At 37.0% G+C, this 27144-nt stretch overlaps 1 protein-coding gene across 7 annotated transcripts in view; it reads left to right on the plus strand.

The window, feature by feature from the left end:
• ZBTB20 (zinc finger and BTB domain containing 20) overlaps window positions 1–27144 on the plus strand; it is a 903174-nt gene that overhangs the window by 497789 nt on the left and 378241 nt on the right. For all 7 annotated transcript variants that reach the window (XM_056109442.1, XM_056109441.1, XM_056109447.1 and 4 more), the window contains one exon: window positions 15314–15361. The gene's annotated coding sequence lies outside the window, so the exon portion shown is untranslated. The remainder of the gene's footprint in view (window positions 1–15313; window positions 15362–27144) is intronic.

Raw genomic sequence — 27144 nt, forward strand, 5'->3', positions numbered from 1 at the left:
TTTGAATGTGGGATCTCTGTTTGGTTATTATTTTCCGTTATGAGAGTTGTCTTCTTTCTAGAGTAGGCCACAGCCAGCACTTCAACAAGGTTTAAGTCTAAAAGGTAAGAATGAGCTATGTCAAACAGGTCAGTTCTGAACATACTTTTCTCTGGTAAATTATGCACACATGTATATTTATGTTCTTCGTATATTTGTCATGTGACTGAATATTTATGTACCTGCATGCTTGTTGAAGTAACATAATTGCATACATTTCTACATTTTGGTGGGTATGTGTATTTATATATAACACATGCATATATATATACAGTATGTGTGTATATATATAAATATATGTCTGTGTGTATGAGAAACAGATGCACTGTAGGCAGATAAAGCAGATAAATATAGATTCAAATAGAAGCAAATCATATAAATATAGATGTTATATAGAGTGAAATCAAGCATGCAGCACCATTTTATTATTGATTGAAGTCTTTGTAATAAGAAAATTGGAAATCAGTAACTGACATTGAAAATATTTATTGCATCAATGTCACATGAAGGCACTGTAAGGTAAGAAAATCACCTTTTAATCTTTAAGAAGCATTATCAGAAAGACATTACTTTTAATTATGTGAGTTATAATGATTTTTAGTGCTATGCAGTATGGTAGTTTTAAGAGCACATATATGTCAACTCTCCTAAGATACTCCTATAGAGCAAAACAATGCAAAAGAAAAGTCCTGAGAAATAACTTGATAAAAGTCTCCTGATCCTTTTTGTTTATACCCTGTAGTCCTAGCCTGTAACTTTTTTTCTGCCCAAACGAGTTGTGTATCTGTTATACATTATACATCTTTTATCACAATATAAGGGAATGTGTTTGAAGGAGATCATTTGAGATGCAAGACCAAATTCACCATTGTTAAGTTATTTTTGTGGGGATGCTTACAGTTGTGTTAGTGAGTGTGTTGAGTGGGTAAAATTGAACTTCCATCTGCCATGTTCATGTCACTGTATTTCACCCGTCAAAATAATTGGTTTTGAGGTTTTGTTTTGTTTTGGGAGAGGAGGTTATTATGAGTTATTTTTAGAAGGTTTGAGTTTAACTGGATAATTTTTTGTACTGTTACAAGTTATGTCGTGTTCAGATATTTAAATACTATTTTAAAATCAGTTTTGCCTCCTATTTTCCACTAAATTTAATCTATTTCCCTAAGCAAATTTTGTCTCTTCCTCAGATTTGCTGTAAGAACAAATAGAGAAGCTAAAATCTGAAGAAATCTCTTGAAACTGTGTGTGCAGATACATGTCCTGCTTTTGCTTTACAACACAAATTGCCAAAGCTGTTGTTGATCTTTGTTATTTAGTTTACTTTTGCTTTTCCTTTTAAGGATGGGGGAAGAGAGCCAGGAAGATGCCCTATTACTAAGCTTTTTTATGTGTGTGTGTGCTTCTTCTAAACCAAAGTTGGTGTATCTTCCTTCATGCTTCTAATAAAATTTAGACTTAGGAAGCAAAGAAAGGAAGAGTAAAGCAATAAGGGAACTTATTAAAAGTTGAAGAATGAACTAGTGCTGCCTAAAGAGTTATCAGTTCTTCTCAAATCTGTGTAACTGTAATTACTTTGTTTTTATGTTTTTTTTTGCGAAATTAGTATTATAAAAATATATTTCAAGGAATGTTTAGTATTCTTTAGGATAATAAATCTCTCTCTCTCTCTCTCTCTCTCTCTCTCTCTTACACACATACACACAAATGCCTCTCTCCACACAGGCACAGACACATAACACACAAATGCACATTTACTAAGTTGTTGTGTGGACCTTTTTCTGAGGGGGTGGGAGGGGGTTTACACCCAGCGGTGGTTAGGGCTTACTCCTGGCTCTACACTCAGGGATCACTCCTTGTGGTGCTCAGGAATAATGTAGAGTTCTGGGGTTTGAACCCAAGTTAGCAGCAAGGCAAGTACCCTACCTGCTATGCTCTCACTTTGGACCAAGTTGTGAAAGTTTTATTCCAAAAATGTGTATTTTGTGAAAACTAGAGTATATTTTCCATTCCATAAGTCATCTTGAATGCATCATAGTAATGTATAAAGTTGATTAAAAAAAATCTCTACTGCTACAAATGAATTAGACTTTTTAAACTGCTGTTATGTCCTGATGAGTTCAATGTTTTCTTCAGCAAGTGCTTATGAGTATTAAATATGTCTACATATAAAATATTTAGTAGAGAAAACTTGTTAAAATTGTTTGCCAAATAAAATGGCAAAGTTACTTTATTTTTATACATATACTCATTCTAGACTGAAGCATTATAACCTGTTTAACTTAAATATTTTATGATTAAAATTCTAAGGCAATTTTGTACACATATAATACATACATTCACACACATTTATCTTTAATTCCTGTCCTTTGTTTATTTTTTTCTCTTGACTGGACATATTTACTATTTAGCTTTTGTTGAGTACCTCATAATTACCAGAAATTTTTTGAAGAAAATAGTGTACATACGCACATGCAGATAGACTGAATTGTAAATGTTGTATAAATAAACAACCACCAACTGGGAGCTCTTTGGCTCTATTGCGGCAACATGGGAAGATGCCGTCATTGACAACATTGATGAGGAATACGATCGAATGATTCAACACCTCCATGATTGTGCAAGGAATGCCAAGAGAGAGATAACCACAAAAAACCATCTTTCTTCGAACACTCTTGAACTTATTCGCCAACGTGGCTTGGCACGTGCCTCAGGCAACCACAAGCGAACGTCCGAACTGGCAAAACAATGCAGAGAAGCCATCAAGGATGATCTCAAAAACAGGAGAGCAGCAGTACTGGTAGATGCAGCAGAAGCTGGGAAAAACATTCGTAATGCCCGCCTGTCCTTCACCAACTACAAAACCAAGATGACTGCCCTCCGACATCATGATGGATCTATCACATCTTCCAGAAGGGCAATGGAGAAGATTATTCATGACTTCTACTCAGATCTCTTTAATAGCCACATCCACTTGCCCACATACCACATACCACATGATGGATATGTCGTTCCCAATGTTCTCCCTTCCGAAATCCAACATGCCATCTCGTCGGTAAAGAAACAAAGAGCACCTGGCCCAGACAAGATCAGACCTGAACACCTGAAGAACTTACCATCAGTACTCATCAATACATTGGCTCGACTCTTCACACGCTACCTGTCTGAATGCAAGGTTCCATCCCAATGGAAAACCAGCAGGACTGTACTACTATACAAGAAAGGAGACATCCACGACATTGGCAACTATCGTCCAATCTGCCTATTGTCTGTCATCTACAAACTATTCACTCGAGTCATCCTGAATAGGATTAGCAGAACACTAGATGAAGGACAACCATGCGAACAAGCTGGATTCCGAAAAGGATTCAGTACCATCGACCATATCCACACAATAACCAAGCTCATTGAGGTATCTTGGGAGTTCAAGATGCCGCTCTGTCTAACGTTCATTGATTTAAAGAAGGCCTTTGATTCTGTTGAGACGGAAGCGGTCATGGAAGCCCTAGCCAATCAGGGCGTACAAACTCAATACATCAGGATCCTTCATGAGCTCTATTGCGGATTCACTACCAAGATCTCACCATTCTACAAAGAAGTAATCATCCATATCAAGAGAGGGGTTCGGCAGGGTGATACCATTTCACCAAAACTCTTCAGTGCCACCCTCGAGAACATCATGTGACGACTGTATGAAAACATGGGAGTGAAGATAGATGGTCGGCAACTACACCACCTCCGCTTTGCTGATGACATCGTTCTAATAACACCAAACATCAACCAAGCAGCACAAATGCTGAACGACTTTGACCGTGAATGTGGAAAGGTCGGACTACAGCTGAATCTTACGAAGACAATGTTTATGAGAAACAGCCTTGTTCCTGACGCTCCATTCGCTCTCAACGGAACCACCATCTCCGAATGCAACAGTTTTATATACTTAGGTCGAGAAATCAACATGATGAATGACCTGGCACCTGAGTTGCGCAGGAGGAAGAGAGCAGCTTGGAATGCCTTCAAGAGCATTGAAGAAATAACTAAAAGGACAAAGAACCTCCAGCTACGAGCACATCTCTTTGATTCCACTATTCTTCCTGCATTAACATATGCCTCAGAAACCTGGACCCTACGAAAACAGGATGAGAACACTATTCAGGTCTCTCAAAGAGGAATCGAAAGAACTATGCTTGGAATATCACGATTCACTCAAATGAGAGATAGAATCCGGAGTTCTGATCTTCGTCAACGCTCAAGAATCAGGGACGCTGTCTCATTTGCCAAGACATCAAAAATCAGATGGGCTGGACACGTAATGAGGTTTACAGACAACCGCTGGACTAGAGCCATTACTGATTGGATTCCACGAGACATCAAAAGATCACGTGGACGCCCACCTATAAGATGGTCAGACTTCTTTGTCAAGACCCTAAATGATCGGTTTGAGGCTCTACATGTTCCTAAAACGAACAGATACCATTGGGCTACGGTAGCACGAAACCGGGATGAATGGAGACATTACTGGCACCCGCTCGAATAAATCAATGAATAACGGGGATTAAGTGATTAAGTGAAGTGTATAAATTGTTTGACTCTACGTGTATTATATTTTTGGTCTAGTATAAATTTTTTTAGGAATTTTTAGCAAGTCAAATGTCTGATTGTACTGTTACTTGGAGATTGTGTACTTCCTTACCTACAACAAAGAACATGTTCCAAATGTTCATTTGGGAACAGTTAGTAGAGCGGGTAGGGCGTTCGCCTTACAAGCGGCCAACATGGCCGACCCGGGTTCGATTCCTCCGCCCCTCTCGGAGAGCCCGGCAAGCTACCGAGAGTATTCGATATGCCAGACACAGTAACAACAAAGTCTCCAATGGAGACGTTACTGGGCCCGCTCGAGCTCGAGTAGAGTCTAATGCAAGGTAGTAATTGGTTTCTTCCCAGGAGTCATTTACGTTTTCCACCTCCTTTTTGGAGCATGAAATACCTCTTATCATTGGAGCGAAGCTATTTTCTCAGAGCTGTTTTGCTCTCAGATATTCAGGTAAACACCAAGATGTGTTTCACTCTCAGGCCACATTACTATAATACACTATAATATATTATACGGTATATTATAGTAATGTGGCCTGAGAGTGAAACACATCTTGGTGTTTACCTGCACAACTTTCAAATTAGCTTTGAGGTCTTAATCATGTTTGCTAATAATAGCTGTGGAAGTAGGTTGCTGATCTCTGTAACAGGCCAACGTTACTTAATTCACAGGGGTTATAATAAATGGTATAACATGAATGAATTATGTGGCATAGAATATGTAATAAATGCCAGTTTGCTTCTGTCCTATTCATTTTAATGTATATTTGTAATTTCCTACTTCTGTCCCTCCTAACTCTTGTGCAATAGGACTCTAGCCATTGGACATCATAGTCAACACCAGAGAAATCAGTATCAGTTTTTAAAGATCTAATGGGTCTGAGGAAATAACTCAGAGCAATGAAATACATTGCTGCCATGCACAATACCCAGTATTTGATCCCCAGCTCTACATGGATCGCTGACCCCCACTCGGCACAGTCATGGTAGGTGCTACTGTCTGGTGGACTCACAGCCCACAGGGCCATCACTACTGTTTCATCACCAGGCTAGATTTGCAAGGAATAATCCTGAGTCCTACGCATTGCTGGGGAGCCCATGAGTTTTATTTAATACCCACCCTGAGAATGGACTTGAGGAAAAGAGCTAGAAGAAACACATCATGAATTCATCTCTCCTGTAATTGTAATGTTTTCTAGTCAGAAAAAAAGAAATGGAAGAGCATTCAAAAAGTGTACTAAATGCTATTCACAGCAATAAAAATGAAATGGAATAATCATCAAAGATATTTACATTAAGCCGTTAAAAATCATGGAACATCGGTTTATTGTTCGTTCCTATAGTAAATTAATGTCCTTTATTCCACAATGGATGTTGCTTTCTTTACTTCATTGTAGAATCAGCCTCCTTAATTAGCACCTACTATTTTTAGGAAATAGTATAGGATCAGAATCCAAATGCATTGAAATGAATAGGTGCTGTATAATTTTTAAGCAATGTAGAAAGAAACATACCTCTCACTCATATATTTAGAGCTGAAGTTTAGCATAAGGCTAAATTATAAACCTGATAAGAGTTAACATTTATAAGGAAAACAATGACATGATCTTAGTTACCTGATTCTGGTAGGTAATTAACCTGCTTCTGTTGTACAGAGATCTCTTTCTCTTTTCAGAGTTCTTTTTTAACCTCAGATTTAACTTTCAGTGTTACTGTAATTTTTTGTATACAACATTTTCTATTTTTATTTTTAAAGAATTTGGCTCACGTTGAGGCATACTAAGCCTCCAGGATTTCTCTGGATCTCCTCCTACTATGACACAGTTTCAAAATAGTTGTGTCATCAACAAGGAAGGAAATGGAAAAGAAAAGTGACCTGGTAAAGTAAAAACCAAGTGGTCTAAGGATCACGAGTCTTCTTGCTCCACTTTTGATGATATTCCTGGAACACTAGCTCTGTCTCCTTATTATGAATGCAGAGCCCTTGACACCTGCAACATTCAGTGGGAAGCCTCAAGATTTTCACTGGATTATTGCAGGTTTATTGTTTTTTATTTAAATATATGTCAGAGACCTATTTATTGTCCAGTACTAAGTTAAAAACTTTCCACTTGCGATTTCTTAGGATTTCAAAACACATTAACAACCTTTACCCCCCCCCCCCCCGAGAGAGTCAGAGAGAGAGAGACAGAGAGAAACAGAGAGACAGAGAGATTTCTATAAGGAATAACAAATACTAATTGGAGAAGCATGAAAAAGAAAGAGGAATCTGAGGTTAGGAAAGATATAAATTGCCTAGAAAGACAGTCAAAGTGGCTATTTAAAGACCCAAAGAATAAGAGATGGGAGAAAAAGAGAAAGTAAAGGAGATTCAGATTAAAGGTAGTAAACCAAGTATAATACAATGTAGTGGTGAATAATTTTATACCATATGAATTCCTTATAAAAGAATTGTGCGATCTGTTTTCTACTGGCATTAAAAATAATGTTGACTATATAACTTTGACATGATCTATGCTCTGAAGAAATTATCTTGATCTTTAGAAAATAGTTCTGAAATATATGCATTCTTAAAAAACTTAGGACCTACTAAATTCAGAATATTCATATTATTACAAGGGGCCAAAGCCTATTGTCATCTTCTTTTATAATTCCTTAAAAGAAACAAAATCACATGATGTGGAGAGTGGAGGAGGGTCAGGAGCGTTTTGGTGATAGTTGCATGCAGTAACTTTGTACAGAAACACCTTAATCTTTACCACTGTTGAAATCATATTATCTAAACAAATCCAAAAGAAAAATTTTAATCACTTGGTATAATCTTATTGACTTATTGATAGGATGCTTTTTGAAAGAAGCCAATGAATTGCTGAATTTCAGTGGATCAGCGGTCAAAGTTAAAATATATCTTGAAGATTTTTGACTGAGTCATATATACTATATATAATATAAATAATTTCACAGTCCTCCCGTTGTTCATCAATTTGCTCGAGTGGGCTCAGTAATGTCTCCATTGTGACACTTGTTGCTGTGTTTGGCATATCGAATATGATTTAAAATATGATATATGATATATGAAATATGGATATATGAAAATATGAAAATATGATATAAAATATCATGTATCATATATTTTCTGGGATGGAGTGATAGCCCAGCGGTAGGGTGTTTGCCTTGCATGCAGCCAGCCCGGCTGAGCTGGGTTCAATTCCTCTGCCCCTCTCGGAGAGCTCGGCAAGCTACCGAGAGTATCTCGCCCGCACGGCAAAGTCTGGCAAGCTACCCGTGACATATTCAATATGCCAAACACAGTAACAACAAGTCTCAAAAATGGAGACATTACTGGGCCTCTCAAGCAAATCTGTGAACAACAGGAGAACAGTGTTTGTTTGTTTGTTTGTTTGTTTGTTTTATATATTTTCTAAATGAGTAAAATGGTTGCCCTACTTTGTAAACAAAATTTTGGTTAGGGCTTAAACCCAGAGCCTCCATGGCGTCGTATCCCTGTCCCCAGCTATAATTTTTGAGAAACTATACTTGCAAATTTAAAGGGCTCATTCTCCAATTAACTAAAAGGTGGTGTTTTGGGGTTTCTCATCCCAATTGCCTCCATAAAACTCCTGTTTAACCAATGAAATGGAAATGAGTATATTCTTGGTTATTCTTCTATTAATTTGAATTTGCATAACCTAATCAAAACTCAACCTTACTTGCCCTTCAACACAAACTTACATTCTCTCCTATTACTAAATGGCTGCATTCTTCTCAGTGTTTTTAAAAGATGAACTATGTTGATATCCTATGACTTTTCCTTTAGAATGTATCCATGGAAATTAAAATGGACTTTTCTGTACTCAAAACTGAATTGAAAAATAGGCCAGAAGGGCTGGTGGAAATGAATATAAAACTTTGCTGATGCTATCAATTTTATTCTTTTTTAAAGATTTTTTTAATAAAATGGAGCTAAAGTCAACTGACCCCCAGTAACTAATACTTCCTCACCATCGCTATTTTGTCTCTGCAGATAACTGATAGAGTAATATGGCTTGAGATTCCCTTAAATCATTACTTTATGTTTTTAAAGACTTTTTAGTATATTTTTTCCTACAGAGTTGTTTCTCCCTTAATCATTTTGCCATTTCAACAAATAGTGACTGGGTATAAAGTATTTGCCAGGGGCTGGAGCGATAGCACAGCGAGTAGGGCATTGGCCTTGCACGTGGCCGACCCGGGTTCAATCCCCAGCATCCCATATGGTCCCCCAAGCACCGCCAGGAATGACTCCTGAGTGTATGAGCCAGGAGTAAGCCCTGTGAATCACTGGGTGTGATCCGAAAAGAAAATAAAAAGAATTTGCCAAAAGAATTTGCTTAACACTCTACAAGATCCTCAACATATAATTGTGTTTGTGGCCATTGGTCATTTAAAACCTCCCTGAGATTGCAGATAGCTCAAGGAAACTGAGTTTAATCACCAGCTCTGCATTCCTCCTACCTCCCAGACCATCAGATATAGCCCAGGAGATAGCCACATGCCTCTAGCATCCCTGAGCAGGAGCAGAGCCAAGTAGCTGGGAGAGTTTGCTGCACCGTTAGCCTGATTGGCTGCCCCATAAGCATTGTTTGGGAGGTTCCCTAAGATTAAAGTATAATAATAAATAAAATTGAATAAAATTGAGACTTGGTCCTCAAGCCTTGGACACGCATCTTGCTTGCTTGTCTCTGTGCATTTTTGCTTCCTCACTTCGACTCTGAAGAAGCCCGTGTTCTCTCTCGAGCGTGCACTTATCTTTCTCTCCCCTGACATTTTTCTAAATAAATTTCAGTAGGAACTATTTGCTTCACCAAAAAATAAAGTAATAATTATAATAATTTATGAAATTACGTAAATAAAACTTTCCTGAGTAGTTAACGTAATATGCGTTTAGTAGATTAAATAAGAATATTGGATACTCAGAAATTTAGCATCGTATTCTTGTTCTTTCACTTGGATACCTCATGTAATTGCTTCTCCCAGTCATCATGTCCAAATCCACATTCAGGAAGAAAACCAGCTCCCTGCCTTGCTTTCTAGCCGGGAGCTAAGATAACTTCTATTTCTCTTTTTCACCTTAGCGATTGGTTTCAGCCATATGAGAGCACTCATATGAGAGTACAGAAACGTTATGTATCCCATAGAAAATCAACATCACCCATACTTCTGATCCAAACTTTGGAAACTGCTGCTGAGATTGTCTATAAATTCTCCACTGAAAGTTAAATTTTGAGTTTTCCCTATGAGAAATTGTGAGACTTGTTGTTACTGTTTTTGGCATATCGAATACATCACAGGTATCTTGCCAGGCTTTGCCGTGGGGGCGAGATACTCTCGGTAGCTTTCCAGGCTCTCTGAGAGGGGCAGAGGAATCGAACCCGGGTCAGCTGTGTGCAAGGCAAACGCCGTACCCGCTGTAATTATTCAAATTTTATTTTATTTATTTATATGGGTTTGGGGACACACACAGTTGAACTCAGGGTACAACTGGTTATTTTCTCAGGAATCACTCCTGCTGATGCTCCGGGAAACATATGAGGTACCAGAGATCAAGCCTGGATAAGCAAGGCAAACGCCTAACGACTGGACTAGCTCCTCTCTAGCCCCAAATCGTTTTTATGTTTTTTTTTTCAAAAGTTAAGAATTATCCCTAATTTTGCTCATTTCTCTTTTACCATTATATATGGGATTATTCTGTTTAGTGAAATAATTTGTGGCCTATTTTCTTCTAAAGTAAAATAGGGGCTCATTCAAAGATTACTAAAATGCATTTTGTATGCACTTCAGAGGAAATTCGTAAAATAGAACTGAATTTTTTTTTGTCTGATGATATCCCTGTGTGTCTTTAAAATAATATTTGCAAGAAGGTAAAGTAGTTGAACCATAACATAGGCAATCACAGATAAAGATTCACAAATGCATAGAGAGAATGATAAATATGTGCATATGGAGAAGTCTGACAGTTTAGTGGAATTGCTTTCAAGTAATTTGACACATTAGTACTTTCAGACATTCACCTGCCAGTAATCCTCATTAGAAAGGAGGCTGGAATATTGGGGTCACCAGCTCAAATGGGGTTTTCTGAGACCTGAACACTAACCAGAAAGTCTCAACCAGAAAATCAGAGCGAGAGGGAATACGAATGCTTCCCGGCTTTCCACGGGTTTCTTTGCAGGAGCTCTCTCCCTCTCCCCTCCCTTCTCTCCTCTCTATTCCTCTCTTTGCTCCATCCCCCTCCGGCTCCTTTCTTTTTAGTGTTCTGAATTCATTAAATGGCATAGTGTAAATCAATAGTAAACGCTAACCGCCTACTCTGTACTCAGTTACGCAACAACACAGAACCAGTACACAGAGACAAAAAGGGAAAAAGCACACACAGCCTTTACATTCAAAAGCTCTTGCATAATTTTACTTTCCCACAGCCAAAAGGAAAAAAAAAAGGAAATAACAGATGGGGAAACTTACAGTTTTTTTTTCCCTTTTCTCAAACTGTTGAAAAGGGAGTCAGTTACCATCCCTGGCCATTTCTAGTTGCCCGAGGCTGCAGGGGGAAAAAAATGCCCCATAATTGTCTGTGCCTTAATTGACTTTAAAACAAGATTTTTTTGACCCTTCATAATCTGGTGGATTTTCCAGGTAATGAAAAAAGCTAAAATTATTCTGAGATGTTTAATGCAACGTTGGTTTTTTGCTTGTTCTATGAATCAACATTTAAAATACTAAATGTTAAAATAGAGGATTTCAAAAGGCAGTGTATGTGTTTTTATTTGAAATATAATCTGATGTGCTATTTGTGTAAAACGTCAGTTACATAAGTGCTGTTTGCTCTTATTTTTTAGTATGAGGGCTATATAAATGCTAATTTATTAGCATAATTGTTATTACTATTATTTTGCATTTTTTAAGATTTTATTTTTACTATAATACCATGATTAACAAAGTTGTTCATAATACAGTTGTTTCAAGCATACAGAGTTCCGCCAGTCCTACCCCCAGTGAGACCTTCTCTCCACCAATGTCCCCAGGTTTCCTTCCACCCTACCCAGCCCTCTTGGCAGACATATAACAAATTTATTTCATATTGCTTGCTTCAACAAAACTTAAAGAAATGACAAACAAAATCATCAAAAAATAAGTCAATTTGTGATGATTGCCATATGACTTAACCTATGTAAATAAGGAAATTAAAATTATTTAATGCAACATAATACAATGCCTGTCCTCATTTACATAAATAAGTTTCATCTGTGGCATCTAAAATATATTGCATTCAGTTTTATTTTTTACTTTGATCTTACTATGGTAATTATTATGTCTTCCCTGTCAATAAATAAAATTTTCCCATTGAAATTTTCTTAATTTTCTACACTTTTACTAAATTTTATATTTTTAGGTCTTAGATATTTTATATAAACTCTAAAATGTAGTAGCACACTATTTGGCAATTCTCATGCAAAATGCATTAAAATACTAGACCCTTAATGGAAGAGAAAATATCTAGATGCTGCAACAGAGACACTCATTTCAAACTCCCTATAGAATCCATCCTTTAAACAACAGTTTCATTTAAAAACCTGTAGTTTCTGGAATTCTCATTTAGAACTTTCTGACTCACTATTCCCTGGAATACCTTTGAATTCATTCTACTGTCCCTTTTTTTTCTACTGTCCTTTTTAAGTTTCAAATATGAAATGAAATTTTGTTTTCCTCTTCTGTTTGCAGTCCTTCACTCCTTTCCCATGAATTCTTCTTTTTTTTTTTATTGCAGTATCTTTTCCCTACTAAGATGGGAACTCAATAAGGTTTGTTTGAAGTTTATTGGCCTTTCTTCCCTGTTATAATATGTTGTTACACTAATTCTGTCCTCTGGAAACTATGCAATTATCTGATGAAAGTTAGAGGATTTGGGTTAGTTTTGTTGTTCATTCATAGTTTCTGCTGTCAACTGACTATAAAATGGATACAAAGTGATGAGAAACAAGGCCTAGAAGAAAATAAGAAAATGTAAGATCAGGAGTGTGAGCAGTGATGATAGTGGTAGTTTGGAGGGTTCTTAAATACAATTGTAAAGGGTGAAATGGAGATGGTCATGAGAAGGGATTGAGGGGAGTATTTCACCTCCTTGCATTTGGAATCAGATATTTCCCTTTATTTCTGTAAGGTAAGGTCATAAAAATCGGTTCATTTGATTTCACTGAAGGTAGGAGGTGAGTTTTTTCTTTGGTTTAAACATAATGAAAGTTAAAAAAAGATCCAGGGTAGTTCTTAGTTTGTTTAGCTTTCTCTTATATGTATTGAATTTAGGGTTCCTTTTATATGGAAAAAATCTGGTGCATAGAGATAAAAATCAAAGCCAAGAGAATTCTTCTGTTTTATTCACATTTGATAGACTGAATATGTACTCCATTCTAACAGTGGAGTGATTGAAATCATTGGTATTATCATGTCTCTATTTATGATAACTGAGGACATTTGTTGTCTTAATATGAGTGACAGAGCTAGTAGATTTTTTGTTTATAGATATACATTTCATAAATTTTACTTTTAAAGGACTATAGAGTAAATAGATTTCTTTGCAGAAAAATAATGAGAATCAGTATATTTTAGTTTTCAGCTAGAAATTATAGTATATTTTTTTCTAATTGTCCCTCTACATATGTTATTCTGAGCATGGATTCTAATATGCAGTCTTGTATTATGTACCTGATTGACAAAATAAATTCTGCACCATGTAAAATGCGTTCTTTATAATGTAATTTTACTATGATTAATCATCTGTAACCAAGTACTTGATTTTGGTGTGCAGTTCTATACACAGGACAACATTCAGCATACCCTGGATGTTCAAGGAAAACTTTGAAAATCAAAGCTCTATAGACAAGCATTTTCTGGATTTTTAAAACTACTTGGAGGCATCACCTACAAACAATTAAAGAAAATGTATAAGTGAAACATCTTTGAATGTTTTGCCTGTCTCAATTTTTCACAGTAGTTTTCACTTTGACTTTTCATTGGTCTTTTCAATACCCAAAGGATGCATCTGAGTCTTTCCAGCACTAACTCTCCGTCATAACCATGACCTTGGGAACAGATAGTCTACTTCTAGTTTCTCTTCTATGTGGGTTCAGCGCTAGTAGGGCTGGCAGGCCGAAGTATTTTATTCCCTGAATATGTAAGAGGCTAGGAACAGTTTTTGACATTTTCTAATTTTTCCGGAGTCCTTCACAGCTCTCTCAACCTAGCTTTTTGTTGCTGTTGGCAATCACGTATATATTTTTTTAATGTTGCAACAAGAACCTCAGTCACTGACTTACCTTTTTAGCAGAATCTCTCGTATAATAAATAAAATGCCATAAATATCATGTTTTGGAGGACTGGTGAGGGAACTCCTGTGATTATTTGTTCCATGTCAGTATACAGGTGAACAGTAAGCCACTTGAATTATAAAAGGGTAATAAAATAGAATACAGTATTCTTCAAGATTTAGTAATATACGAATTATCCTATTTTGTTAGGAATTTCTTATTATCCTCCCTGTCTTTATAAAAGTAGCAAATTACAGGAGGCAGTTTTATCTCTTTATTAAAGGTCCTTTAAATGAGCAAGGCTATGAAGACCTATGTGTCATTTAAAAACCAATTTTGACAAGTTGTGCAGATGGTCCTCATTAGACTTCATGCAAATATGATATACATTTGTGCTTTGGATCTCAGATAAACTCCCTCCAAGCTCATCCCCTGGATGTTTTGAATCTTCTTCTTCTTGCTCTCTGGGGTTTTCCTTGGTGCTAGAGAGACCTCATTCTGGTTATTTTTAAGACCTCACTGTGTGGTACTGGGGATTAAACCTGTGGCGGCCATATGCAAGGCAAACATCCTACCTACTGTACTATCTCTCTGACACCCAAGAAAGTTTATTTTTTAATGCAGATAATATGATATTTGGTAATGGTGTTGCTCTACAGTGGACGCTTTTTAAAAAGTTAATTTAGGGGGTGTTGTTGCTCTGTGACGTAGCATAAAAGGTTTTGGCTTTTAAAGGTTTCAGTTCACTCATCCCATTTGACTTGAAGCATTTGCATTTAATGTTGTACATGTATTTATACTCATGAGGCAAGATAAAGCCAATAACTCCCAATTTATGAAACCAGGGGTAAATAATCCATAGCTTATTCTTCCGCCATTGCCACAATATTTATATCCAGAACAAAGTAACAAAAACCTAAAAAACAAGGAGAAACCATTTTGTTTTTATTTACAAAATGTTTAATCCAAAGTACAGTAAAGTTCAAATGGAGCTACAAATCCTGGTGGTTCACAATGGTTTGATTTATTTTTTTAAACAGACCATGGATAATTAACCATAAAGCATAACTTTCTCAACACAAGTTACAGTGAATTTCTGAAATGGGCAGCAAGTCACTCGCAACTGGTCGTAGCTGACTAGGACTCTTAAAGATGCAGTTTCAAAAGCCAGTTTCTCAGTACACAGTTAAATGTTCATTCCCAAAGGGAAGCATCATTTACCTTTTGTGTAGTATCACTAAGTCAGTGTCCCAAAGTGAAAAATATAGTGGTTATTTTTTTGATTACCATATTGTCATATCTTTATTGAATACCTAGCATTAATAGTGGTTTTTGTTTCATTTCAGAATGTTTCACCATCAGTAACTGGATATTTCTCAGGACATTGCTGTCTGGTAAGTAATTTAATTATTTCTAAATGATGAACCAAAATATTGTGTTACAAAGAAGTCAAGTATAATTTTCCCAGTCTTAGGGAGTATTAGAACCGAAGGTTTCATTGAGCCTACTAGCTCAATTACTAAATTTGAACAGAAATTTTTTGATGTTGGTGAAGGATATGGATTTCATATTCTATTATTTTCCTTCTAACATAATTTTTATCATAAATTGTAAACTCAAAAAGCTGTTATCACTGAGTTTAACAAACATTTTACAAAGGTAGAAGTATTGAAACTATTTTTCACAAACATGGAAGTATTCAAAGTATTATTTGTAACACTCTCCAAATACACACTACACACACACACACACACACACACGATGCATGCATGAACAATGAGGGTGATTGGTGAAGGTGGCACCAGAATTTTCTGTGTTGAAACATTAGATGCTGTGGCAAAAAGCAAGCTAGCACAAAACTCTTTGAGCACATGCTGTTTTGAATGGCAGATTGCTATTCTCTGATATGCTGCAAATCTGAAATGCATTCACATTAGTTTTATCAGTTTTGAAAAATCATATGTGACTGTTTTTGTGCATAGCCACAAACAAAAAGGGAAAATTCTCATTAGGACACCTCCCCACTATCAGTGAAGTAAGAAAACCAAGATCAGGATGGGTAGCAAGTGAGCCTACCCACAAAACTTCCAGTTCAGTGTGTCTTTGAGTGAGAATCTGTAATCTTTCGTAAAGGTTGTGGCCTTCTAGGATTCATGAGAATTCAGTGAAGAGGGGAGAGTGCAGGCCAGCACAGAGGGCATCTTTGCTCCGGATCAAGTTAGATATAGCATGAACAGGCTGAATTTTTGAGAGGTGGCCTGCGTTGGAACACACTTGGGCATACACTGGTGTTCTGGAGGCAGCAAGGGTTGACTGGCCTGGCCACTGACTGCAGTCTGTTTGGTTCTCGCCAGGCCTGTGTAGTCAGGAACATCACATAGTCATCCAAACTTTAGAAATTATACTTTGGATTTTCTGTTATATAAATGTACATAAAATTGGGAAAACAATGTCTGTGTAATAAAGATAGCTTTCTAATGGGGACTGTTCATATTCCTTGCACGTCATCCATAGTTGTTGCCATGTTTTCGTTTCTAATTCTGTTGTGCATCTATCTCTGGCTCTGTGAACATATTCATCTTGTCATTGACGGCCACAGCTTTAAGGACTGTGACTCCCTCTCCTCCCCACTCCTATTCCCATGCTGTACTTGTTCGGCTGTCATCCACCCACACCAACCTAAATAAATAAATAAATAAATAAATAAATACATAAAATAAAAGAACCCTCCTATCAGTGTGAGTTCCAGGGCCTCAAAGACAGGCTTATTTGGTAACTTTAATTTGTCACTCCTTTTGCATTCATCTCAAAATGATCTCATCACCAAACGGCCTGAATTTCACACTCTTTCTGGCTTGCACTGAAGCCAGTTCTCCCATTTCTACCCAACACACAGAAAGCTCTTTATGTTTCTATGATCAGATAAAATCTGTATTGACATTTCTTTTCCTGTGGGTGTATTTCACTTCTAGGTACGAAGATTTAAACTACCAGGGCCATGTTGTGTATTTGCAGTTTCTCTGTTTTAGTAAATGAAAAGCTCTTTGGGAAGATTTTATCCACTTTTATCTTGTCCACTAATGAATAAATATTTATTTTCATTTTAAAATGATACACGTTCATTAAAATAATTTGAAAAATACATAGGAGTGAAATGAAGAAAAATTAAAGTAATTATTCATATAATTTAAATCTAATCATTAATAACCATATAACATATTCCCTTGTTCTCATTTTCCCTGAGGATATATATTTTAAAACACGCTGCAGTCATCCTTTGTATATAATTTTGTGTCCTGCTTTTAAAATTTTACTCTAAGTATCGGCTATGAAATAACCAAAACCTTTTAAACATCATTTAAAACGAGTATTCTTTTTGAAAAGTTTATTTAATTTACCAAAGGTTTAACAGCAGCATTGTTAGATTTTAACTTTGTACATCCACAGCATATTGTACATAAAAAGTAAATAAATCAGTAATGAGTAGATGAGTAGATGTCTACATTAATTTGTAGTTAGATTTTTTTATTACTTAAAGCATCAAAACCTGAAAGTAGACATTGCTATAATGAGCCCGCATATACCCATCACCCAGCTTGCTCAATGACTAACTCGTAAACTATCAGTTACGTTGAGAGAAATAGTTATCATTGCATATAAGAATATTTTCTTCTGAATATTTTCTAAATATTTCTGCATATTTTCATCATATTTTCTAAAATATAACAGTTGATAATAAAATTTTATCAGTATATAATCTAATATTCTTAGCCAAATCTGAAAGCCAAAATGTAATTTTGTTACCAAAAGACATTTCACAGATTTCTTGAAAGAACTGTTGGGTCTGGACACTAGATTCTGTTTAGTATATGATAATTTATCAGATCTATGCATCATTAAGCATACTTATCACAGGCACTATGCTGTGTTATATATGGTTCTGAATCTGAGCAAAACCGAAAACAAGTAGTCTCTTGTCTACTTAAAGGTGGTGCTGCTGGAAACTGAAAAAATAGTACAGTGGGTAAGGTACTTGCCTTGCACACAGCTGACCCAGGTTTGACCCTGGAAACTTATGTGGTACCCTGAACACCAGCAGGAATGATCCCTGAGCACAACTGGGTGCGGCCCAACCTCCTCCACTCAAAAAAAAAAAAAAAAGTAGTGTGACTGTAGCCAATAATAGGTGAATATGGCAATCGAGTGTTTAAACCAAATGTAATTATAGATTTTTTAATTATGTATTTAAAAGATACTTACTGGCAGAAACAAAGGGTTTCTTCCTAAGAAACCTTAGTTCCTTTCTAAGGAGAAAATAGAAAGTCTGAAAAAGAAGGAATTTTGTATTTCGTCTGGATAATTTTGGGGGCATCTCCCAAGCACATTTAAGAGAATCCAGGACCATTCCAAGCTTCACTCAGGTCTCTGGTCCAGATGGTTCAGTACTTCACAGAGCTGCTACTTGGTTCCAGTTGTGCTGGGTATCACAAGCGCCACACCTAGCAGTGCTCGGGGAGCCTCCAGGGCAATACCTGGCAGTGCTTCGGGTGCCTTGGCCTGCCACGGAGTTAGGGCGTGTACTCATCACACACAGGGCACCTGCTCCTAATTGATGTCTCTGGTTCTATGTGTGAATATTGTTTGAACATAGCACTATGAAGAAATGGGAGAGGAGGAAAAACGTTTTTCGAAACAAAGGGCACTTGCACCCTAGGTGCCTGTAGATACTGCCATTTAGTCTAAATCTTTTCAAAGAACCCCGGTCAACCAGCTTTCCTTAGTGACAGGGTCCTCATTATACACTTCCACAGAGGAGGAATGCTCTGTGTAAGTGAGGCTTTCTGTAAAGCGCTTCCTGCCTGTCTCATTTTGAGTTGCAGGTCAGTGACTCTTCAGAGATAGGTGTTGTCCAACAGGTGTACTCCACTAGTCAGAAATTCAGGATGGGAGTTGCTGTAACATCTAGCATCAGTGTAAACTGAATTTATGTGTTACTCAAACCTACTTAATCTTAGAAGCACATTTTCCATTGGCCTCGAAAGTGAATAGCTAGAATATTGATGTGTGTAAGCCTTGGGGAGCTAAAAAAAAAAAAGCTTCTCCACCACACTAAATCGCTATAAAAATATGAGTGTTTACTATATGGACACCTACAAAATATTTTCAGCCAAAGTTGGTAGAGCAAAGCACATGGAAATAAAAATAAGAAAAAGAAATAACAAAGCAATAAACTATCCCAAGCAAACCAAATGTATCTGTAGGATATACCAGAGTAAATAGTATACTTTCCATTTTACTATTTTTGCCACATCAATATTTTGATTGTTTTTATTTTTCTTTTATCCTGAGTTAACATTGCCATGATTAAATGTCCTTAAAGGGTCGGGACTGGAGCGATAGCACAGTGGGTAGGACGTTTGCCTTGCATGCAGCCAACATGGCCGACCAGAGTTCAACTCCTCCGCCCCTCTCGGAGAGCCCGGCAAGCTACGGAGAGTATTTGATATGCCAGACACAGTAACAACAAAGTCTCCAATGGAGACGTTACTGGGCCCGCTCGAGCAAATCGATGATCAACGGGAGGGCCTTTACTTTACTTTTACTTTAGTATTGAGGCAGATATGCAAAGGTAGGAAGGATAGATGGAAACTAGACACTGTACTATTTTAAGAATTCAAGGATAACATCATTATCCATAATGTGCATATTTTAAACAGCGTATACTTTTATTATATTAATATTGATGTTATACTATAAGCAAAAAAAGAAAGGCATAAGTTCTCACCTCTTCCTGCATCTTTTTCTTATATGTGGTATTGTATTATGCAGTTCATGTCATAGCAACTGGTGCCTTTGTTTTGTTTTGTTTGGGTTTTTTTGTTTATTTACTTATTTATTTTGGTTTTGGGACCGTCTCTGTCAGTACTTAGGACATACTCATAGCTCTGTGCTCAGGGTTTCCTCTTGATGGTGCTTGGGAGCTTTACGGGGAACCAAAATTGACCCAAAGTTAGCCTCGTGGATGACAAGTGCTGAGATCCCTCTGCTATGTCTCTGACCCATAAACTGCCTTTTTAGGAGAGCCTGGCAAACTCCCCATGACGTATTCGATATGCCAGACACAGTAACAACAAAGTCTCCAATGGAGACGTTACTGGGCCCGCTCGAGCAAATCGATGATCAATGGGAGGGCCTTTACCTTTACCTTTAGCTTTCCATAGCCGGAAGCCTGCCTCATGAGCTGGAGGAAAAGGCAGCTGGAATAGAGAAGGGATCACAAAGTCAGTGATGGTTGGAGGGGTGATTTTAGATGAGAGATGTGTGCTGAAAGTAGATAAAGAACCAAACGTGATAGCTTCTCAGTATCTATATTACAAACCATATTGCCCCAATGTAGAGAGAGAGAGTATAGGGGAAATTATCTGCCATAAAGGCAGGGGGAGGGCTAGAATGAGAGGGGAACACTGGGGACTTTGGTGGAGGAAAACGTGCTCTGGGGGAGGGATAGGTGTTTGATCATTGTATCACTGAAACATGAAAGCTTTGTAACTGTATCTCACAGTGATTTAAAAAAAATAGCTTTACTCATATTTCTTTCCTGCTAATGTATTATACATTACACCCAGGTGAACCATCAGAGCCTCATCCTGTCAATAACTATGATAATAATTATTAACAGTGGAACTCGCTTCTTGGTATGTGTGCGTTTCATTAAGCCTTGAGTCTAATGTCTAGTCAGTTATTGGCACGCATGTGACTATATCCTCATGCTATAAAACGATTATTTTATGAAATCGATGTTTCATACACTCTCTTTTACCTTACTTGAGTTTAGAATCGTGGTCAAATGATAGGGGAGGGAATCCTTTGCAAATGCCCCATGAGTTAGGGTTTTGTTTTAGAACTAAAATGCGAAGATGGTCACAAACAAAAAGAAATGATTTCCCATGCTGTCAGATATGTGTTTCAAGAAGTTGGCATATGTTGTGGATAAACTTTTGGATATGTATCATACCATCGTACATAATTACTAAAAGAAGGGGAATTATGACATTCTCTTACTGAGATAGCTTGGTTCTGTTTCACCTAGAATACTGAGGAAAGGAGGAAAGCCCCATTCAGTGCGAAGATTCCAAGATTATTTTGCCACCAGTGTGTTCCTTTGATCAAAGTAGTTTGTTTCCTGGGTTTTTTAATGACCACTCAAAATCAAACTAAGGTATTTGTGGTGTGGAGATTTACAACCTGTGAATACTGAGTTTAAAAAACTTTTATAATTAATTATTTAAAGATATTTTAGCCCTTAACTCTGTTTCTGTCCACAAACAAGTTGATTGGTTAATTATGTCCTTATTTTGATTGTTGTTGCTGTGCATATTGTGCATAAAACAGGAAAAAGGAGAGACTGTAAGAGGTAATTATAGTGGAAAATTTGTACTTTCTCTAACTGTTCTCATTCTCTAATGTTTTGATTGCATAAAAAAAAAACCTGCACTCTAAGAAGTAATGTTTCAATTTTTCTAGAAAAATAACAGAGGAGAAAAACAAAGGCCATTCTTTAAAATGAGGTCAAGAACAGTTGGCTAACTACAAATATTAATAGTTTATTCAAAGACTGTTCCACTCCTGGAGAACTTTGCTTTTTGAACTTCCATTAATAATAATGATCCAGAGCAGTGAAGAAACAGAGGCTAATTTTGAGATCCTTTGAGATCTAATCTTTTACAAGTATATGATGGGTATAGCGGATTATTAAAAGCATGAGTTACTTCTGAGATGGCACATCTAGACCTTAGTAGAACTAGAACTCACAAACAAAACTCCAGGGGCTGAATGATGAACCTTTAAGACTATCTGCTGGTGATTCATTCAACAAACTTTCGATATTTACTATGTGCCAGGTAAATGTGAACTCACTGTAGTTTCCTTCAATAATTTTCAAAATTATTTAAGAAATATATATTTTTCAAAGCAAGCAAAAATTTCCTTCTAGATTGCTAAAGGCCTGTACGTATTTGCATGTAGCCAAAGCTTCCAGGTCTTTTCCAGGAACTTCTGTTGTCAACCGGTGATCTTGCCTTTGTCTTTTCTTCCAGTTCCGCCTGTGGCGCCTGTCACTAGCAGTCAAATAAGGACAATTTTACCATTCTCTCCTGCTGTTCTAATTTTTTTTAGTGCCGGTATATGAATTTGTTATTCTTTATAATTCCCTTTGAAGTTGGAAATCCAAGGGGAATCTAAAACCGACCAGATGTTTCTGCTGCTGGAGAGGGAAGAGAGTAAGGATTAAGTTTAACAAAAACTTGGTCTCAAGGAAAAAAAAAAACTGTAACAATTTCAGCTGGAAATTATCCTTAAATATCCTCTTTTGCAGTGTATCTGCCTAGTTAATTGATATGTACTAGTCCTTTGTGTGCAGCATTACCTATCAATTTTCTCTGAGAGAAGTTGAAAAAATTTGTGACCAGTTGTAGTTTGCTCAGGCCCTGCTCTCCTTTGAAGATTTTCATTCTGAAGTTTTTGGCTGGTGCTTTAGTCCCATTGCTCTACATATCCCCCTCCCTACTGTGCTTTACAATGTGGGTTTTCTGTTATTGTTATTGATGTTGTCATTGTTGAAGGATCAATCACATCAGGCTGCGAGGCTCATTCTGCCATGTTCACAGAGGGTGAGGTCCGTGCAGAAGCCTGTGGTTAGGGAGGGAAAGAAAGATAATTTGCCAAATAGTGATCCTTTATGGAGAACTCCATCCCCTTTAGAGAGATCCAGATCAAAACAGGAATTTACGTGATGAAAGCATTAAGGGTAAGAGGGGAAAGTCGCATGGTCTTACAGATCCACACAATGCTGCAGACAGCACGAATAAACAGTTGAGAGGTAGAAAGTGGTGGAGAAAGTTAGAAATGTGAAAATATGAGGCAGAAGAGGACATCTACGAGCTGACCTTCATGGAGCTTACAAAACGGGTGAGCGAGACATCAGGTTCCTATCCAAGAGGGAAGAATAGTTTAGTACTCAGATTGAACAGGTGTCTGAGAAAAGCAACCTGTATGTTTTGCTGCTTTGCCTAATGGCTTACAAAAGAATTGCCTGCAGAGATGTGGGTATTTTTTTAATATGTGTGTTTGGAGAGGGGGGATGTAGGGAGTGTTTGGTCCACAGCTGGGGGTACCCGTGGGATATTCCTGGTTCAGTGTTCACGGTTCACTTCTAACAGTGTTCAGGGGACCATGTGCAATAAGAGGAATCAAGCTGGGGTCAGCAGCACTCCAGGCAAGTGCTGTAAACCCTGTGCTTTCTGCCCGGCCCCTGTTTCTGCACATCTTCCAGACAACACCTTTCCCACTGTCCCCTTTCATTGCTCTCAGCATTTCCCACATTCTCCTAGGCTTCCCCAAGGACTTAGAAATCAGCAAATGAAACCATGTACCTTGCTCAGTGGGTTAAACGCTTAAAAACATTCTCCCATGCTTCACTCGAGATGAATATTCACGACTCTTAATTTCTATTGACCCTGCTTATCTTTATTTTTAAAAAGAAATCCTGAGCTTCCCATAATTATACTAAGCTCCTTAAGCATCATATATCAATTGCACATACCATTTTAAGCTTTTCTTCCCCCTAGACTTTCAAAAGAGTGAGTAGAGGAAGAGACAGAGAGAAATCACTTAGCAGCTGATTCACTTATTTTAAGCAGCTCTCCCCATTTAAAAATATAAAAAATTTAGGTCCTGGAACATTGGGTTATTTAAATGCTCTGTAAGGACTTGAGGAAAAAAAGATTTTTTAAAAATATTCTGCATTTCAGGACCTAGGTTTTCAATCTTGTGCTTTAAAATAAGTTTCAAATAGGGGAATTTTCAAACAGCATAGTTTTTCTTCTTTCTTTCTGAAGATTGTTGTTGTTAGTAGTATTGTTGTTGGTCAAAGCAGATTGTGTGAAAAGCATTTCTGTTGGTTTTACAGCCGAAAGAGCTTAACCTAATAATCCAAGCCTTGGATCTTGATGTTTCAATAAAGTAAATACTATTTCAGATATTTTCCATTCAAAAGTTTTTAATTAACACCACCAGAAATTAATGGAAGAAACGCAGGCCAGGGTTCCTCTACACCTCACTCCCGGGAACCAGGCAGCATGAAGGACTCATTGTGTATGTTTGTGTTTTTTAGAATACATTTTTATTTACACTTTGCAGCAGAGCTGCAGCTGCACAGTGCCTGGCAGAGCCACGAGAGCAAAACCTGCAGAGGGCTACTTACTTGCTTCCAGCACTTTCATTTTGCTCACTGATTATTGTCCTGAGTTCTTTGTGATTGTAATTGGGTAGAAAGTTTGAAATTAGCAAGTCCTTGTCAGTTTCATGAAAGCTTTGAAATCATGAGGCTTGATACAGCTATCAAGCATGCTGGAGCCTAATCGCTTGATGGGTTAAGAGCCTCCGAGAGAGAGCACTCTCCACCTATCCTCAGGCTGGGCCCCCATCTCCATTCACCATCCTCTGGACTTCCCTGTCTGGGATGATGGCTTTGTTCGAGACTCTCCCCCCCCTCCCCATCGTTGAGGCTTATGTCAAGATGAACGGATTGTGGGCTGACTCAAGGAGGTGGGGGAAATAAGAACAAATGAAGAAAAGGGTGAAGGAGAGGATCCAGAGAATAGGCAGAAAAAGCAGAAAAGGAAAAGGAAGCTGGATGTAAGAGGGAGTTTTGTTAATGTTGACGTCTAGTATCTGTACAATTGGATTTGATGTCTCAGGATAGAACTCACAGACAATTCCTGAATGTTAGGGCTCTTCTTTATTTCTTTCAAGATTTAAAAATCCGACCCACTTATTATCAAAGGGAAGCCACAAATGTTCATATATCGGACCAGAATGCTGCCATATTTTCTGGTAATAAGCACAATCATTTCCTCTATACGTAATAATAGAGAATAAAGTATTTATCAACACTTCTCCTGGAGCCACAAAAGTATCTATTTCTTAAACTTCTACTCTATGCACTCAAGCAAAAATTGTCCAGAAAACTCCTACATTACTTGCTGAATTGCACAACATACTTAACATTAACCTTTTAACAACATAACACTGCTTGAGCTGGGTCAGCTTCAGTAAGTATTGTCACCACTGTTGAAATGTTCATAGATGCTTAAAGTTCTTAAAAAGTTTCTGTTATTCTTCTTATTTATATTAGAAGTCTTCAAGATTAATATTTAGGTACAATATTCAAACTTTTCTAATTTCTTTTTCACTTTGATTTTTAGTTACAAGTGTATGCATATATATGTATACATCTACATATATATGGAGAGAGAGAGAGAGAGAGAGACACACAGATATTATTGCCATGAATTCAGAATGTCAAGAAAATTTAGGCCCAGTCATGAAAAACTGATGCAAATTGCATCAACATTTTTGGAAATATCCTGAAGCAGTTAAAAGATTTCTTCCCTGAATCACCAAGAGATCAATACTTTTCAACTTTTAGATAAAAATTGGTGAATACGTGTATTTTAATGAGAACTGCTTAGAGTTCCATCTTGACATTTTAGCAAGAGAATCAGGTAAGCCTATTAGCAAACCATGAGTTTTTTTTTTCTTAGCTGTTTAGTGTCAGGATTTACTGTCTCAAAGTTTCCCTACTTGCAGGAGTTAAAGACATTCTATGTGGATTGTAATCTAGGAAAAATATATTAGTTTAACCTTTCCCCAGACCATCTTTTTGGGAATGAATGCTGGATCATATTTTATAGTACATTATGCCCCACCCTCCAGAAATCTTTAAAGCTGATCTAGCAGATGTGTCTGGCAATCTGCTTCCTGTCCTTCAACTAACCTCAGGTCTCGGGTACACCTGAAGTAGTTCTGTGTTAGTATAGACTCCTTCCTCAAGAGCACTTCTGATTTCTGCCCAGGTCTGTTTCAGTGCTAGGACAGCTTAATAAATATACATTGGTTTGAGAAAGAAGGGAGTCCAGAATAAAGCTTAGAGGACACCTTTGAATCCAAAGCAAAATGGACTTAGAAAAAAGATGTCCCAGCCTCCATTTCTTTTAAATAAGTATCTCTGGAACCATTACATGCAAATTTCAGAGATCCTGTTTGCTACCCTGATGGCCTCTTTGACATTGTTGTTGGGTAGTCTTACTTTCCAGCTCACTTCTATCACACCTTCACTCTTCTTTTAGGTGCACCTTCCAAATTACTCTCTGCAACAAAGTTGTTGTCTCAAATTGTATGAGATAGGCACTCTAATTTTTTAACTGACTTTTAATAAGTCAATTCACATCATTTTCTCTTCTATATAATGCCCTCAATTATTATTCATTGACAGTTTACATGGCTAGATAGAAACACAAATGCTTAAATTTTTGAGGGATAGAAATTATTTTATTTATCATTTATTTCCTATATCTAGAACTTCCCTAATGCACAGTAGGTAAGTTCAATTAATGTTTACACAGGGAGTGAATTAATTCATGGTTCTCACCAATGGGTTTTAATTCCACTAATAATAAACACTGATATATTTTAATCAAGTATATGATGTATTAAATTGGTTGCTAATAATAAATTTTGAAATATATGTATATAATATGCTCCTTCAAGTATTAAATATAGAAACACAAGACTGTTCTTATAGTCATATTATGATCATATGCTTGCATTTTTTAATATGTTCTATTAAGAAGTTGAAATTGGGTATGTTTTAATATATTTTTAGATATTATTGAGTAAACCCATTATAACTGTTAGAATCTAACTATTCTTCCTATACTTCAAGGTAAAGGAAAAACACTAGAATTTCAGAATAATACACCTTTAGTATCTGGTCAAATTTAATATGCTGTTGAATGTCTCTTGTTTAGAGTGATTTTTCTTGTGATAATATGAAACCAGTTGGGAAAAAGTCTTGGTGAGGTCTTTTTGGTTCCTAATTTTCAGATGCATTACGTCCATAATCAAAATTAGGGAAAGAGTTACTCTCTGTGGGAAAGACTTATGAGCCTCCAAAGAACAGAATACAAGAGAGACGGTCCACAACGCACTTTCTGCATCTCTCAGTGTCCAAGACACGGATGTTTTAAAGTCACTTTAAGGGTATGATAGGAAGGATGATCGATCCCTCTAACACTGCATCCATCTCTGTGAGAGCAGCAGAAATGAAGGAAGGATC

Source organism: Sorex fumeus, unplaced genomic scaffold (genome assembly GCF_029834395.1).
Source record: "Sorex fumeus unplaced genomic scaffold, SorFum_2.1 ptg000265l, whole genome shotgun sequence".
NCBI lineage: Eukaryota > Metazoa > Chordata > Mammalia > Eulipotyphla > Soricidae > Sorex > Sorex fumeus.